Source organism: Rattus rattus, chromosome 4 (assembly GCF_011064425.1).
Source record: "Rattus rattus isolate New Zealand chromosome 4, Rrattus_CSIRO_v1, whole genome shotgun sequence".
Classification (NCBI taxonomy): domain Eukaryota; kingdom Metazoa; phylum Chordata; class Mammalia; order Rodentia; family Muridae; genus Rattus; species Rattus rattus.
Window position 1 is genome coordinate 173,343,188 of NC_046157.1, and position 14,197 is coordinate 173,357,384.

Sequence of the window (14,197 nt, forward strand, 5' to 3'; positions counted from 1 at the left end):
GAATCTCATGCCCTCTTCTGTCCTGCATGCACTCGAAGCTACATGCACAAAACCCACAGAGAGACACATGCATATACACATGAGTAAAAAGAAAATCAAAACACCAAGACAATCTCATGTTTTGTTTTCTTAATGAAGGGGGCACTTCACATTGGAATTAAATATCAAGATTAAAATTCCTCACAGCCAAGAAGGAAACAGTAGAGTTTTGTGTCAGGAAGTTAACTCCTGATTACATGTGACAGTGAGGAGGATAGCTCCTTGTGACACATGTACAGAGGACTGTCTCCCTCAGAGCCCCAGGAAACTGATGCATTTGGAGTTCCTTCTGCTCCTGGTGACCCTGAGCTGAGAGGGAGAAGCCAGGTCTCCTCTACAGGAACTGTCTTCCTTCATCTGTAATGAGGATGGACCGCCACTGGGCTCTATGAGGTGGCTCCGAAGTCCTTGGCATTTCTCTACAGAATGCAGTGTATGGACTTCAGAATTCTACCCGTGCACATGGGCTATGGATAAAATTTCCAGAGAGATTTTCTTTAGCTCTGGAGTGCATGGTTTCTCTTGGCATCTGCCAATGAGGAGAGGAGGACAACTTGATGGCTTGCACGAGACCTCCCTGATCCTCTCGTCCAGTTCAGCCCGGGCAGACACAGTGGGGCTGTTGCCTTGGGGAGCAAAGGACTGTCAAGTTGCAGGTGGGCGTGGCTCCTCTCGCTGACAGCTACCACGTCTGGCTAGAAAGCCATCTGAGCCTCAGCCTAGACAGGACATCTCCTGGCCCTTAAACAGGGCCGTCCTACACTAGGTTGGTCCGGATATGTTCACCATCACGTATCCATGCACAGCTTCTTGGTGAGAGACTGGAGGAGTGTGCTCTGGACACACTGAAGTACGGCTCCATCCGAAAGCTACACCTTAGCTCTCCTGCCTTAGTTTCCTCATGTGTGAAACAGAAACAATAGTAATAATCCTGTAAGCAGACCATGAGAACTTACTAAGTTCATAATGGGTGCTTGGTGACTACCGTTTCTATTGTTCCACAACATAAGGAGAGTGCTGGTTTGAGTAGCAGCAGGTAAGCAACTGAGCGTGCAGTGTAAACGAAGAGCAGGAACTCCTGGCCCCGCAGACAGTCTCTTGGCATCTTACCACGCATCTTCTTGGAACTCCTAGGATTTGTTTCTGCCAAGAACTGATGTGCAGTGTCATGTTAATCATCCGTTCCTATCAAGAAGTTAACACTGACTCTCCAAAGGGTGCCAGGCCCACAGCTAAGGCTCACTGTCTGAACCCCTGGCTTTTAAATGAAGAGTGAATGTTACAACAATGTTGCACTCTTGAGTTGGGCTTAGTAACAGCAGTTTCAGGAGTGACTTCCTGAACATTGATGGGAATGTAGCTGGACGCAGATACTGGAAGCCAACAGCACAAACGACCTGTTCCTTCTCTTGGCTCCTCTACGCTCTTTCACATCTACCAGCTTACATTCTTAGACTCTGGTATGCCCAACATGGCGACAGAGTGAACAGGCAGACGGTGTGTGCAGAGAGCAGGCGGAGTTTGCCAGTGGTCTTTGCGAGTATCTAAATCTAACCAATTATGAAGGCCACCAAAAGAATACTAAAAATATCTAGAAAACACTGTCAGCTCTGGGCCAATACCTTTTTCCGACTGAGCCTGCCCTCCCTTCAGCCTAAATCATGACAGACTTAGTGTCTGATGCGGAAGTGATAACCTGGATACCCTGTCTTCTAAACTACCGTGTATTTGAGTTCTGAAAACATTGAGTGCACCGGCCAGCTTTGGATATTATCCAGCTCCCGAACGCCACTGAAACTGACTTTAACCATTCTGGAATAGGACCGGGAGGTAGTTTACTGTTTGTTTCCTAATTTAAATGCATTTTTAATATACAGACTATGGTTATGATCAAGAATGTTATTTAGTATATTTACATTGTGTAATTTTTAAATCAGGCTAAGTATACCACTTCATATATGGGCTGGTTTTCCATAAAACATATATGAATACTTTTAACATACAGCCCGAGTTTATTTTAATCTGTCTGATCTCTGCTCATTCATTGTCATTGCCACTGATATGTTAACACTGATGTGTTACCCAATGATGGGTAACACAGAATTACGTATGATACTTTGAGAAAATTCACACAAAATTCTATGTGATAAGTATGTTAGTTAAACATCATTCTCATAGGAAAACCTGAGCCTACATATGAAGAGGCAGAAAGAGATAGAGACAGAGACAGACAGACATACAGACAGACAGACAGAGACCAGTTTCCAACTTGCCTACAGGCTTAGACTGACTACATTTCCAAGTGAGGATGCAGGATTCTTAGTGGAGGAAACAGAGTACCTCATTATGAGGCTTCCGTCCACGTGAGGTTCGGGAACTGAAGAGGCAGCACAGAGAGGCTGCCATTTGTATGGAACCAGTGAGAGAGAGGAGAGTCAGGGAGCAGAGAGGGACTTCTCCACGCCTAGGTAGGGGAGAAGATAGGCCTAGTCTTCCAGGTCCAACAGAAACGACTTCTTGGTCTCCCCACCTCCTACATTCCAATACTCCAGGATCGGGGTGCTGTGTGTGCTGGAGGGGGAAAGGAGGTGTCACGGTGAGCCGAGGAGTCAGCTGCTGTCTGAGGAGCCAGAGGCACGACTGGAGGGACTCTAAGCTAACACGGGGGCATGCCAGCTCCGGAGGAGGACAGGGCCGTGCAGACCGTAGATGTGGGCAGTGAGCTACCTAATCCTGTGACTGACTACCTCTGTGACTATAGAGAGGAGGAGTCTCAAAGATGAACTCAGGTAGCTTCAGGAAGACTGGCTGCCATTGGGCGAGGGTGCAGTGGTCTATGGGAAACTGAGCAGCAGATGCTGGGGGTAGCTCGCCTCAGAGAGGAAGCCCACAGGCTTCACGCCCACATTCCTAGACCACAGCTTTGGTCCCCAAGGTTTTCAGTTTCAGACTAGCCAACAGGCACAGACTGACTGGCCAGGCTCTGAATTTGCAAATGAAGACTGAGTCCTGGGAGGCACAGTCCTCTCCCAGAGAGAACTTTCTCCTGCGTTTCCTTCAGTTCCTGCTTGTTCGTGATGGATACAGCTTCCCTTACAATGAATTCACTGCTGAGTGTGGTTCCAGGAGTCAGGGAAGATGAGTGTATTGGTCTTGGCAATTTACTGTGTTCCTGCCTGGGTGAAGCTGTAAAATATGGAAGAGAAGGCAGCCATTACGGGCAGCCTGGCTAAATTTACCTCTCTTGGTCCCCAGACTTAACTTGCTTCTTCAGACCTGTTTTTCCTTCCAGTTTATCTCTTTCTGTCTTTGGCAGTTAGAAACTATTTATTTTGGGAAGAAAATAATCTCTGAACTGTTTATCAGTTATTTCATAATATTCTTTCCTGTGCTTGGAGAGAAGGAGTCGATGTGACTTACCTTCAGGGATAGCGGGGATAAAACATACGTTTGCCACACATAAGTATATCATTCCATTGCTTACGGTTGGGAGATTTAATCTAGTACTTAGTGAAATAGAATCTGCTAGACTCAGAATATCAGAATTTCTTTTTAAATGAAGTCGGAGGACAGATGAAATATGATTTTCCTTCTTTGAACTGTCTTCGGCTACACAGTGAGATTGAGGCCAGCCTGGGACCATACAAGTTTAAAAATGAACCAATCTCCTAAAAATCCTGAAATAAAAATTATACATACAAATATACAGATATGCACAATGACAACTCCTTCCCTCACAAGACTTAAAAATGATATATTAGGGCAGGTAGATAGGCCACTGAATTGAGACTTTGTTCATAAAGAAAATTAATTGGGAAAAACCTTCCTCACTTTGAGTCTAATGTTAAAGGATGGTGGGACTCATTTTCTGTATGGAAGTATAATATATAACCAAATACCCTGGACTCACATGGGAGGAGCGTGCTAAATATAGAACAAAACACTTTTTTCTAATTTTCTAAAACGGCTTATCAAAGTAGGCTATGACTTCTCCAACTCTATCATTACCTCTTTAATATCTGAGGATCTTGTCACTCTACACAGATTCCCCTGCTCTTCTACAGTGAAAAAGTTAATGAACGTCACAGACATAGGAAGAATTGTACACGTCTATTCAGGGCGTGTTTTGGTGGATAAAATTCTAAAACCAAGTACACAAGAAGTAAGGGAAATAACTGTCACTTCCAGGCAGTCACTCTGTACCCAACTGGTTTCCATAGTGAACTCTGGCCCAACTCACTTGGTGTACACCCCTCCCCGCTGCTCACGCCCCTGCCCACTCCTTCGTTAGCACGGCCACAGCTGCCTCACAGCAAACAGTGGACAGTGTACCAGCCACTCAATGCTGGCCAGCAGTCACTCTTCACGTCCTCAGCCTGATTCTGAAAATTAATATTTTTCTTTTTCAAAATCTATCTCTTGTTTTTCTCCTTCCTATTTTTCTCATGTTGTGACCAGAGGCAAAGATGCTCAAGGGAAACCTCTAACGCCATGGGCAACATGGCGTTAAAATTAACGCTTCTCTTAATTTTCAGTTTCCTAAACAAAAATTTGGGCACAAACAGGTTTCCTCTGTATCTAAAGGCCAAGACTTAACAGAAACGAGAACATATATTTTCCTCAAGATATTTAATCTAATATTTTTCCTAGAGTTTTTGATTTGAACATGTAATTACAAAATACTGTACTTGCCTTTGTAATGGCTAGTGCTGGCTGCCAACTCGACAGCATCTAGAATCGCCAGGGAGGTAAACGTCTGGAGAAGCTTGTGAGGGTTGGGTGAGGAGGACTGGATAAATCTACGGGGAGCAGCGTCCTGAGGAGCCGCTGGGTGGTGGGTACACTGCCAGGAGCTTCTCCCACTTCCTGCAGGTTCTGCCGACAGCTGCCACCACTTGCTCGCCATGACCAGCCATGTCCCAAGGAATATAAAAGGAAGCAGTCCACTTCCTTCAAGTATCTTTCTGTTAGCAATTTTGTTACGGCAACAAGAAAATAACTAATACAATACTGAAAAAGACCACAATATTATATTGTCCGTGTTCAGACATTTTGTGGTCAAATTATAATTTGTTCGTGTTGCAGTGCTATCTAACATAAAGTAAAACAAACTAAACCAGAGTAATGTGCTCAGTAAGAATGTATATCTGGTAATGTCACATTGGACTGGTTTTATTGACATCTTTATCCCACTCAATCAACCTCAGGGTAACGACTGTCCTTTCGTAAGAAGCACCCAGGTCAGGGCCATGGCACACAGGCTGAAGACCCGACAGCAGCGTGCTCTGAAGTATGTTAAAGACCGTACTGTAGATATGATTAATAATATGTATTTAACATTAACTCTCATGGTAAGAGTGTGACTCATTAACCAGGAACAATTGGAAAATATAGCGGACGCATGGACCTGAGCTAGACTGCCTCTTTCCTTATCACAGTGGAAATCAATTCCAGGAACTGCCAGAGATAACTGCAAATAGTGCTTTAAAGGGAAACCCTCATTTTCATATCAAATAACAACAAATATTTTTAAAGTTGAATTTTAAAAATCCAATAATTTTTCTATTAATATATTATTTTTAAGTCAAAAATATTTAGTAGGTCTAAATCTTTTTATGTTTATATTTATATAAATGTGCATATTCATGCATTTGTATGCTTGTATGAGTAAGTGACAGAGAGAGAGAGAGAGAGAGAGAGAGTGTGTGTTAGGTGTTAGTTCAGCTTCCTGTACTGATTATGAGTCATTAACTCAGTTTATCTTCACGTTAAAATTGGTTCTAGAGTTACATTTTCTCTTGTGGTTCTGAAGACTGAACCGTAGCCTTGGGCACGGAAGGCAAGTACTCTACTAACCAAGTTACCCTCGCTGCATTAGCATTTGATATTTCTAGCAGTCAACATAAAAGAAATAATTTACCATAAAACACACAGATTTCTACAACTGCTGCTCCATTAATCTCTGCTGGCCACAGTGGTGCCCAGCACTGGGACAGGAAATGTAGGACACGGGTCCGGAGGACTGTGGGATTGCGATGTTTGTGGACCCGGAGGACTGTGGGATTGCGATGTTTGTGGACCCGGAGGACTGTGGGATTGCGATGTTTGTGGACCTGGAGGACTGTGGGATTGCGATGTTTGTGGACCCGGAGGACTGTGGGATTGTGATGTTTGTAGACCTGGGCACTGGCTCTTGGATGATGTTCAGTTTATCAAGTTGTGAGTTTATAGTAAATGCACATTTTCTCCATTATAGATCATATACCAGTAACAATTTTTTGAAAAGTTATAAATTAGAATTATCATAAAGCATTATACATGTCTCTTAGAATGTTCTGCTGTTTTGGTATTTTATAAATTAAACAATACTGTCACATTCACAGATATACATAAAATAGATGACTCTTATCAGGGCAGTGCAAAGCTAATCACTTCACATTTAGCTAACACATGTTCTAGTGAACAGATTGAGGGTGAGACTGTCTACATCTTAGTTTCCACTGACTTAGGTGTGGTTACACGAGCTCTTTTCAGTGGGACAATCAAACTACGAGGAGAGGACATGATCAGAACCCACGGGGTCTGTCCCATCAATTCCAGTATGCTTTATTTGAAAGGTAGACAGAATTCTCCTTTCTTAAAAACTAAATGTCCCTGGAGAACGTGTGTGCATCAGTGTAACTGTACCCTAACGAAATTTCTGAAGGCTTTAATAAATTATTCACGATCTTTAAAATACTTAGTCTTGAAAAATGATATGAGTTTTATACTAAGAAATTCAACTGATCTGGTCTCATTTAAAGTTTAATTTAATAATATTATCAAATAAAAATAAATACTATTAAATAAATTAAATAAATAGTATTACACCAATCAGCATTTAAATTAGTTCTGTGAAACCTACTTAAAGGCATTTTTAAAAAAAAACCTGCTGTTCTTAGAGTAAAACTTCAAGACATGGAATGTGGAAAAATGAAAATATGGAATAAGGAGACACTTAAAGATTTTTAAAAGTTCAGACTGCAAGGCTGCTGGAGCGCAGTGTGCACCTGAGTTAGTTTTAACAGGCGTCCACCCGAGAAGCATCTGTCTGGCTTCCGGCAGGTGTGCAGAGACACAGGCGGCTACCCTGCTGTAAGTCACATACCTCAGTGTCCTGGATCAGGAATCAACGTCCACAGATCGGGATGAAGGACGGGTCCGCTTGTGTGCCACGGTCCAGCCTAATGCTGCACCTCAGACAACGGTCTGGACTGTGAAGAATTCCTATCCAAATCCAGCCTGCCTCCACCACATCGGCCTACACTCTTCATCCTTCCACAAACCTCCTCAGCCTATCCCAGCTCTCACTTAACTTTCCTTCTCTGATCGGCTGTGATATTAGAAAGATGACATATATATATATATATATATATATATATATATATATATATGTTCTCCATCTTGTTGGATGGGGTGAGTGGGTACAAGGTAAACTATAGCTACTGCATTTTCTCACTGTGTCTTGGCACCCATCTCATCAATCCCAGCATTTATTTATGTCTGATTTACAGTTCAAGGAAAGGTTCAGGGCGTCTAAGTATTCCCCTTAGCTTCATACGCATGTTTAGATACAAGTCATGATCTACTTCAAAGCAATTAGACCCTCTGCCTTCAAGCACACATGGATTTGGAGAAAAGTCCATGTTATCATCTGAAAAAAACCATGAGGACTTTCGCTTGTTTTCATTCCCAGCCAGTGAGTGCCCAGAGCTGGGACTACTAGACTTTGCCTCCCAGGGCGCTGGCTGCTCCACGCCTCACAGAAAACAAGCTCGGGGCTTCGGGTGGTGAGCAATGCTCGCTAAGCAGCTAGCATGGTGTCGAGGAGAGGCTGAGACTAAGGGTCAGAGATGCAGGTAAATTCAGGTAAATTCAAACCACGCTCCACCTGCTCTTTGCCTTTTATCCCTGGGCAACTGAGGACATATTTCTGTATGAGTCTACGAGTAACGACAGAGATGTTCAAAGTCGACAGGGCTGGAGGGGCTCAGCAGTTAAGAGCACTGGTTGCTCCTCCAGAGGCCTGGAGTTCAACTCCCAGCACCTGCATGGTAGCGCACAACTGTCTGTAACTCCAGTTCCAGGGATCCATCATGCCAGGTATGCACACAGTGTACATATCTATGTACACTGGCAAAATACCCATGCACATAAAATAAAATAAATGAATCTCTTTAAAAACTCTATGATTGTTAAGACTACAAGAGCCAATGAATAGTAACTGCCAAGATCATACTGAAAACTAGTTTCATAGTCCTCACAACCAATTTATATGTAATCTTGAAATCCTATACTCTAATAATTCTCCGCTGTTACATAAACAAGTTCATCATAGAGCAAAGTCCGCATGTCACATACGCACAGCCTGCACAGTGCAGCTAATCCACACAGTGGCTGTGGCCCTTCCAGGAACTTCACTGAGGGACAGCATTCTCTACTATTTGTTCCTTTAAGAACACCATGGCAAGGTTACCCTGAAAACCAACATCAAGAACGCATTACCCTGCCCCTAGAAGGTGTGGATGCTATGTCACATGTGTGCCAGTAGATGGCAGAGAGGAGAGAGAGGCTTTGTCTGTGCTCAGAGTCTGACCTTTGAGCATGTGAATGATTAGTGGTCTAAAACTTCCTGAAAAGGGCAAGTCTGAGATGCCCACCAGTTTGACAGAGGGATCCTGGTCAGGGAACTAGCTTGAGACAAACTTCAGTCAGGGGTGCATAATGTGAAATTCACAGAGAACCAATAAAAAGTTAAAGAAAAAGATCTCATTAACATCCAAATAATCCAGGAGTCACTAGAAGAGGACAAGAACTCTTGACATTCCTTTTATTTTTGGTTTTCCTCTGAGGTATCAGATGAACAGTCTGCTGGATTTATAAATGACAGTATAGCTGGGAACAAAAGGAGATTATAGAAAAAGAAAACTTTAGAAGGGCTAAGTGGGAGGCAAACTTAAGTCTCTGACTAGGGAGATACAGAAAGAGTCCAGTCACCACTATCATACAACAGATTAAAGTCTATGTTCAGTGGCTGGTTTCATGTTTGCCACAGATAAAGTAACAGAGAGTCGTTTTTATATTTTATTAAATTACAACGAACTACTAAAGGCGGGTAACCCAGAACTGCCCCGCCCAGCACAGGAGCCATAACCCTGCACAGTTATGAAACAAGGTCAGTCCAAACTGAGAGGTGCCAGAGATATAAAACACAGACCATCATAGGTGCTGTAAGAACAATATTTCACAGGCAACGTAAGTTGATTATGGGCTGAAGTGACAGTATTTTCATTATATTGCATTAAATGCTAATACAATGAATTTTACTAGTGTCTGTTAACCTTCTTCAGTGTGATGACTTGCATTGTATTTCTGTAGGACGAGGCTGGCGTACAATGAGAATTAAACATACTGCACACAAATAGCAATACATCACAATTACTCTCTTTAATTTAAACAGGAAAGACCACATTTCATTAAGAATTCCACTGGCAAGCTGCAATTGAGAAACAGATGTTGGTGAGATGCTAAGCAGAACGGAATTAGCATGCGAGAGAGCATGTTTTTACCTTTTAATATCAATGTCCGCAGATCTGTGATTTAGAGTTTCATTCTCAGGGCTGGGGAAATGTCTCCGTGAAGAAGGTACATTAGGGCCTGGGCTCTGAGTATCCCAGAACTCTCCCAAGAGCCTGGCAGGAAGCCTGTGCCTGAAATACCAGCACTGTGAGGAAGGGACGTGCATCCTCTCAGACAGTGTCAGTAGAAAAAGCCAGCTCCGGGCTCAACGAGAGCTACTGTCTCAAAAACACAAGGAGCAGGGTGATACAAAAGACATAGGCACTGGAGTGTGTGTGTGTGTGTGTGTGTGTGTGTGTGTGTGTGTGTGTGTGTGTGTGTGTGTGTGTGTGTGTGCGTGTGTGCGTCTTGTGGCGTGTGTGTGTTCCCAGGGCCAGCTCTCCCATGATGCTCAGGTGAGGGGTAGGGCCAGTTCTACAAAGCTGTCAGACATCAGCATATCACTGGAAGGCAGCCCAGCCCAGGGGCCTAAGTCTGCCTGGCCTCTGGTGGTAACAGATCCCTGCTGCCTCCGGGCCACCACCACCTTGCCTTTTCTCTTACGAACTAGATCCAAGGCTCATGTTTTCATGATTTCTAAACCATACACATCCTCTGTACTCCTTCACCTGCTTTCCCTGTCTCTCCACAGGAAGAAGATGTAAACGAATGGATGGAGGTCTCCTTCTGTGTCCATGACGTCTAAACTCACAACACACACACACACACACACACACACACACACACACACACACACACACACACACACACACACACACACACACACACACACACCTTACCTCTAAAGATAAATGCATATAGATGTTATTTGGCTAATTCTTCATTCTAAGAGTTTCCCACCTGAGCCATTTTGCCCTCTAAGTCCCGAGTAACATACCACAGTAGCTGTCAATAGAATGCCGAGGTGAAGCATGTAGAAGCACACCTAGGAACTTTCTGTACAATCTCACTGTCATCACTAATGTTGGTTTCCTTGCTAACCTCTTCCCAGTGACACCTATTTCCTATATACTGCTGACTTTGTCTTTGGAAGACAAACTTGTTTTCTCACTTTCTGCCTGCATTGTCAGCAACTCTTAAATTTATAGCAGAAAGTCTAACTGCAGCAAAGCTTTTAACATCGCATTCCAAATCACCTATACCCACCACTTCTGAACTCATCAATATCCAGTCTGCTACACAGAGGATGCCTTCCCCAGGAGGGAGTGTGCCCCCGGCCCCATGGCCTGTGTCACATGTAGGCGAGTGATCTTAGGATGGCCTTCTCTGTGCTGTCCAGGCAGCTGTGAGATATCATCACATATCCCACTCACATTACATTGGGCGGGTCTGCCACCTAATGAAGACTGTTCTGAGAGCAAGTAAGGAGAACGTTAAGAGTGAAGCTTTGCTTGTCCCCCCCCCCCCAAAGGACATGTAGAGGCTAAAACGGTACTGCACAAAGACATCTGATTACCACTAAAAGTCTAACTTACACATTTGGTTGAAACACAGATTTCATATCATCAGTTCACTGAAAACATCTCTCCCTTCAGGCTGTATTGTCTCAAGAGCACAGAAAGGTGTTATATACCACACACCACAAGCTGGGCTTGTTTTCAGCTTCTCTTCTCCAGTGGGCCTTTACTGTGTTAATGAAAATTTAAAAAAGTTAAAACACGCTACTATTCTTAAAGTGCTCTATGAATGAAACCATCTATTAAAAAATCTTCCTTTCAAAAATAATTTGGTTAAAAAAAACAAAAGAAAAAGTACGATAAGTTATTTTTATGTGTTGAATAGCAATGTGAAATATAATGCAGGCTATGATTCTCATGCTTAAACACACGTGTGTGTCCACGTGCACTTATCTTCCAGTGTGAAATTATGAAATTCCTGTACATGTTTTCAGTAAACTAACCTGCAAATATATAACTCCCAAGACGCTCAGGGCACTAGTGTGTTGATCTCAAATCCCTACACGTCCCGTAGGATGTGAGGAAGAACAATTCCTTCACATGTAGCAGCACTTTTACCCAGTTTTGCAATTTTGTTTTATTATAACAAGTGTTAAGAATTTACTAGTAGGGATCCAATTTAGAGAAAATACAATTATTGGTTACGAACCAAAGGTACCTTATATGGATGTGTCAGCTACAGAGTTAGGATAAAGGAAATACATTTTTCCTTTAGTCAAATATTTCTATCTATACTACTAAAATCTACATCACTACTGTAATGAGAAATCATTTTAAAGTCTGTAATGATAAGTCACTTAATTTGAAATGAATCCCATTTTGGAGATTTGGTTTTGACTTGTCATGTTGATTAAAATGCATTGCATCATGGAAATGGAATTACAGAATATTATCACATAATGAGACTCACTTGTACACTGAGCACACTTTCCACCCTTTCAAGTCTGGTGAGTTTCATGGAAGAAAAAAGAAGTGAACGAGGAAGGATGGCGAGAAGAAATGACAGTCACACAAGGAAAAGGGAAGTCTCTCAGGCTGGAAGAGAGGACAGTGTGGGGCCTGCTGTGGGCTCATAGAGTTTTCTCACAGAGAAATGGGGCCTCAGAGTAGCCAGTAAGGCTGGAAAATCTTGCAGCCCAGTCCCCTCAGATGCCACCAGAACTTCTTCTTTCTGTCCTCCATGGCCTCAGAACTGAGCTACTGAGATGCTTCCTATAGGAAGCACATCTTGTGACACTCCCGTACGACTCTCCACTACCACACCTGTTAGCTGGGAAGGTCTTTCTGCTGCTTCCTCATGGAGGCCCGTAAGGTCTTAGGTAACATACATAGAGGTTTTTAAGTGTCTGCTGAACTCAAGACTTTCATATAGAAGTGTTCTATGCTTGTCTGGGGGATGCAAGCCAGCCCTCTGCCAGTAGTATATCCAATGGTGACAAAGCTACAAGGGTTCATTATTGGGAAACAGTGGAAGGAAAATAAAATGAAGGAAAGCTGAGACTGAGGGAAATCTAAAAAGGCCTGGTCCTGTGTTTCAGGCCTCAGGCTAGAGCCCAGCTAATCCTGCCTGCATCGCAAGCTTCAGCAGACGACTGAGTGTTAGCAGGTCACGGTCACCTCTGTGTTCTCTCTGATATAGGAACAGAGCCTTAGTTTTCAAAAGTGAAGCAAGGGAGGAACAGACTGGACTGGGGGTAAGCCTGTGTCTTCCAATAACTACCGAATTGTTTTACAGTTCTGGAACAGACTGGAAACGTCCAGCAGTAGGCAGAGAGGTAACGAAACCTCCTGTCTCCGCATTTGCATCTGTCCCCAGACCTGTCTCCATGATAGGTGCGGACACATGTCGATCGTGTCACTGGATGCCACTGAGAATGGCCCTGGAGTTGTGTGGCTGGACAGAGCTGGCAGGGAAGGGAACAGCAGTGTTAGGTGTGGGGGTGAGCTGAGGCCCAGGCCATGCAGGCTCCTACAGAAGTGGGCTGCAGGACAGTGCCCTCTGGAAGGTGGACACTGGCCTTCATGTCCTCTGAGGGCATTGTTCCAAGGGTGACCCCTAATGATGAACAATGCCTGAGAGTAGTCAAGGCACCTGAATGTTTAAATGTAACATCTCTTTTGATTTTTAGGGCTTCGAACAAGCCAAGATAAACAATTCATTTCTTTTCCTTTTCTTTCACCTTTTAATTGCCTTTAAAAATAAAGACTTACTATGTAAACTCCATGTGCCTTCAAAACTGGCATCCTCCTGCCTCCGCCTCTCCAGCGCTGGGCCTACAGAGGTATGTTATGATAACTAGCCTACAACAATATATAAAGGCATGCACAGCTGAAAAGTTTTTCTTTATTCATCTGAAAGGCACTTTTTGAAAGGTCATTATAGCTGTTTTGTGAAAACCATTTCCTTAGACCCTTCATTGACAGCTCTGATTAAGAGAACTACGCTTCCTGTAAGTGGATACTTACAAGCCTGGGGCCTAGTTTTCCAAGAGGACATCTTGCTGTGCTGGTGAGGGGAGAGACACCCCATGCTAGTCTGGTAGGCTAAGACAGAGCAGCAGGATCAAAGGAACCGAGAACACTGTTAGGTGCCTGATGGGTTATCAATAGAACTACTTTACTGAAGGTCTATTCTGTGAACGGATTCAGCCTGGCTTGGTCATGGTTGCCACACGAGGTAGGACGCTGTATGAGGCACTGAAAATACCCAAGCATGAGGTAGCCATGTATACTGAAGCATTTTCAGACCCAAGGTAGAAGGGTAATGGCTATGAGAGTTAAAAACCACTGAGAGCAAGCATTCTACTCTGCATTTAGATGACCCATTGAGAAGAAAATGCTTACACAGAAGTCAGTGTAGGGAACGAAGCTTTGGAAACGGTGGTCGTATGAGTTCGGTTCATAATGAGTATTACACACTTAATTCTTTTTACAGGAAACAAGGAGGAATCAGGAAAAAAACACCAGGCAAGGCAAGCCTTAGTGAGAGCCTGCAGCACATCATGTGTTAAATTGAAATAGCCCCCAAGTTCAACTTCCTTCACTGTTCAAGGAGAAAATCTGCTACTATGTACTTGGGGATA

At 43.4% G+C, this 14,197-nt stretch overlaps 1 protein-coding gene and 1 pseudogene across 1 annotated transcript in view; one reads left to right on the forward strand and one right to left on the reverse strand.

Annotated features, from left to right (window-relative positions):
• Positions 1-14,197, reverse strand: part of Fbxl17 (F-box and leucine rich repeat protein 17) — a 423,470-nt gene that overhangs the window by 120,093 nt on the left and 289,180 nt on the right.
• LOC116899884 lies at positions 8,584-8,708 on the forward strand (annotated as a pseudogene).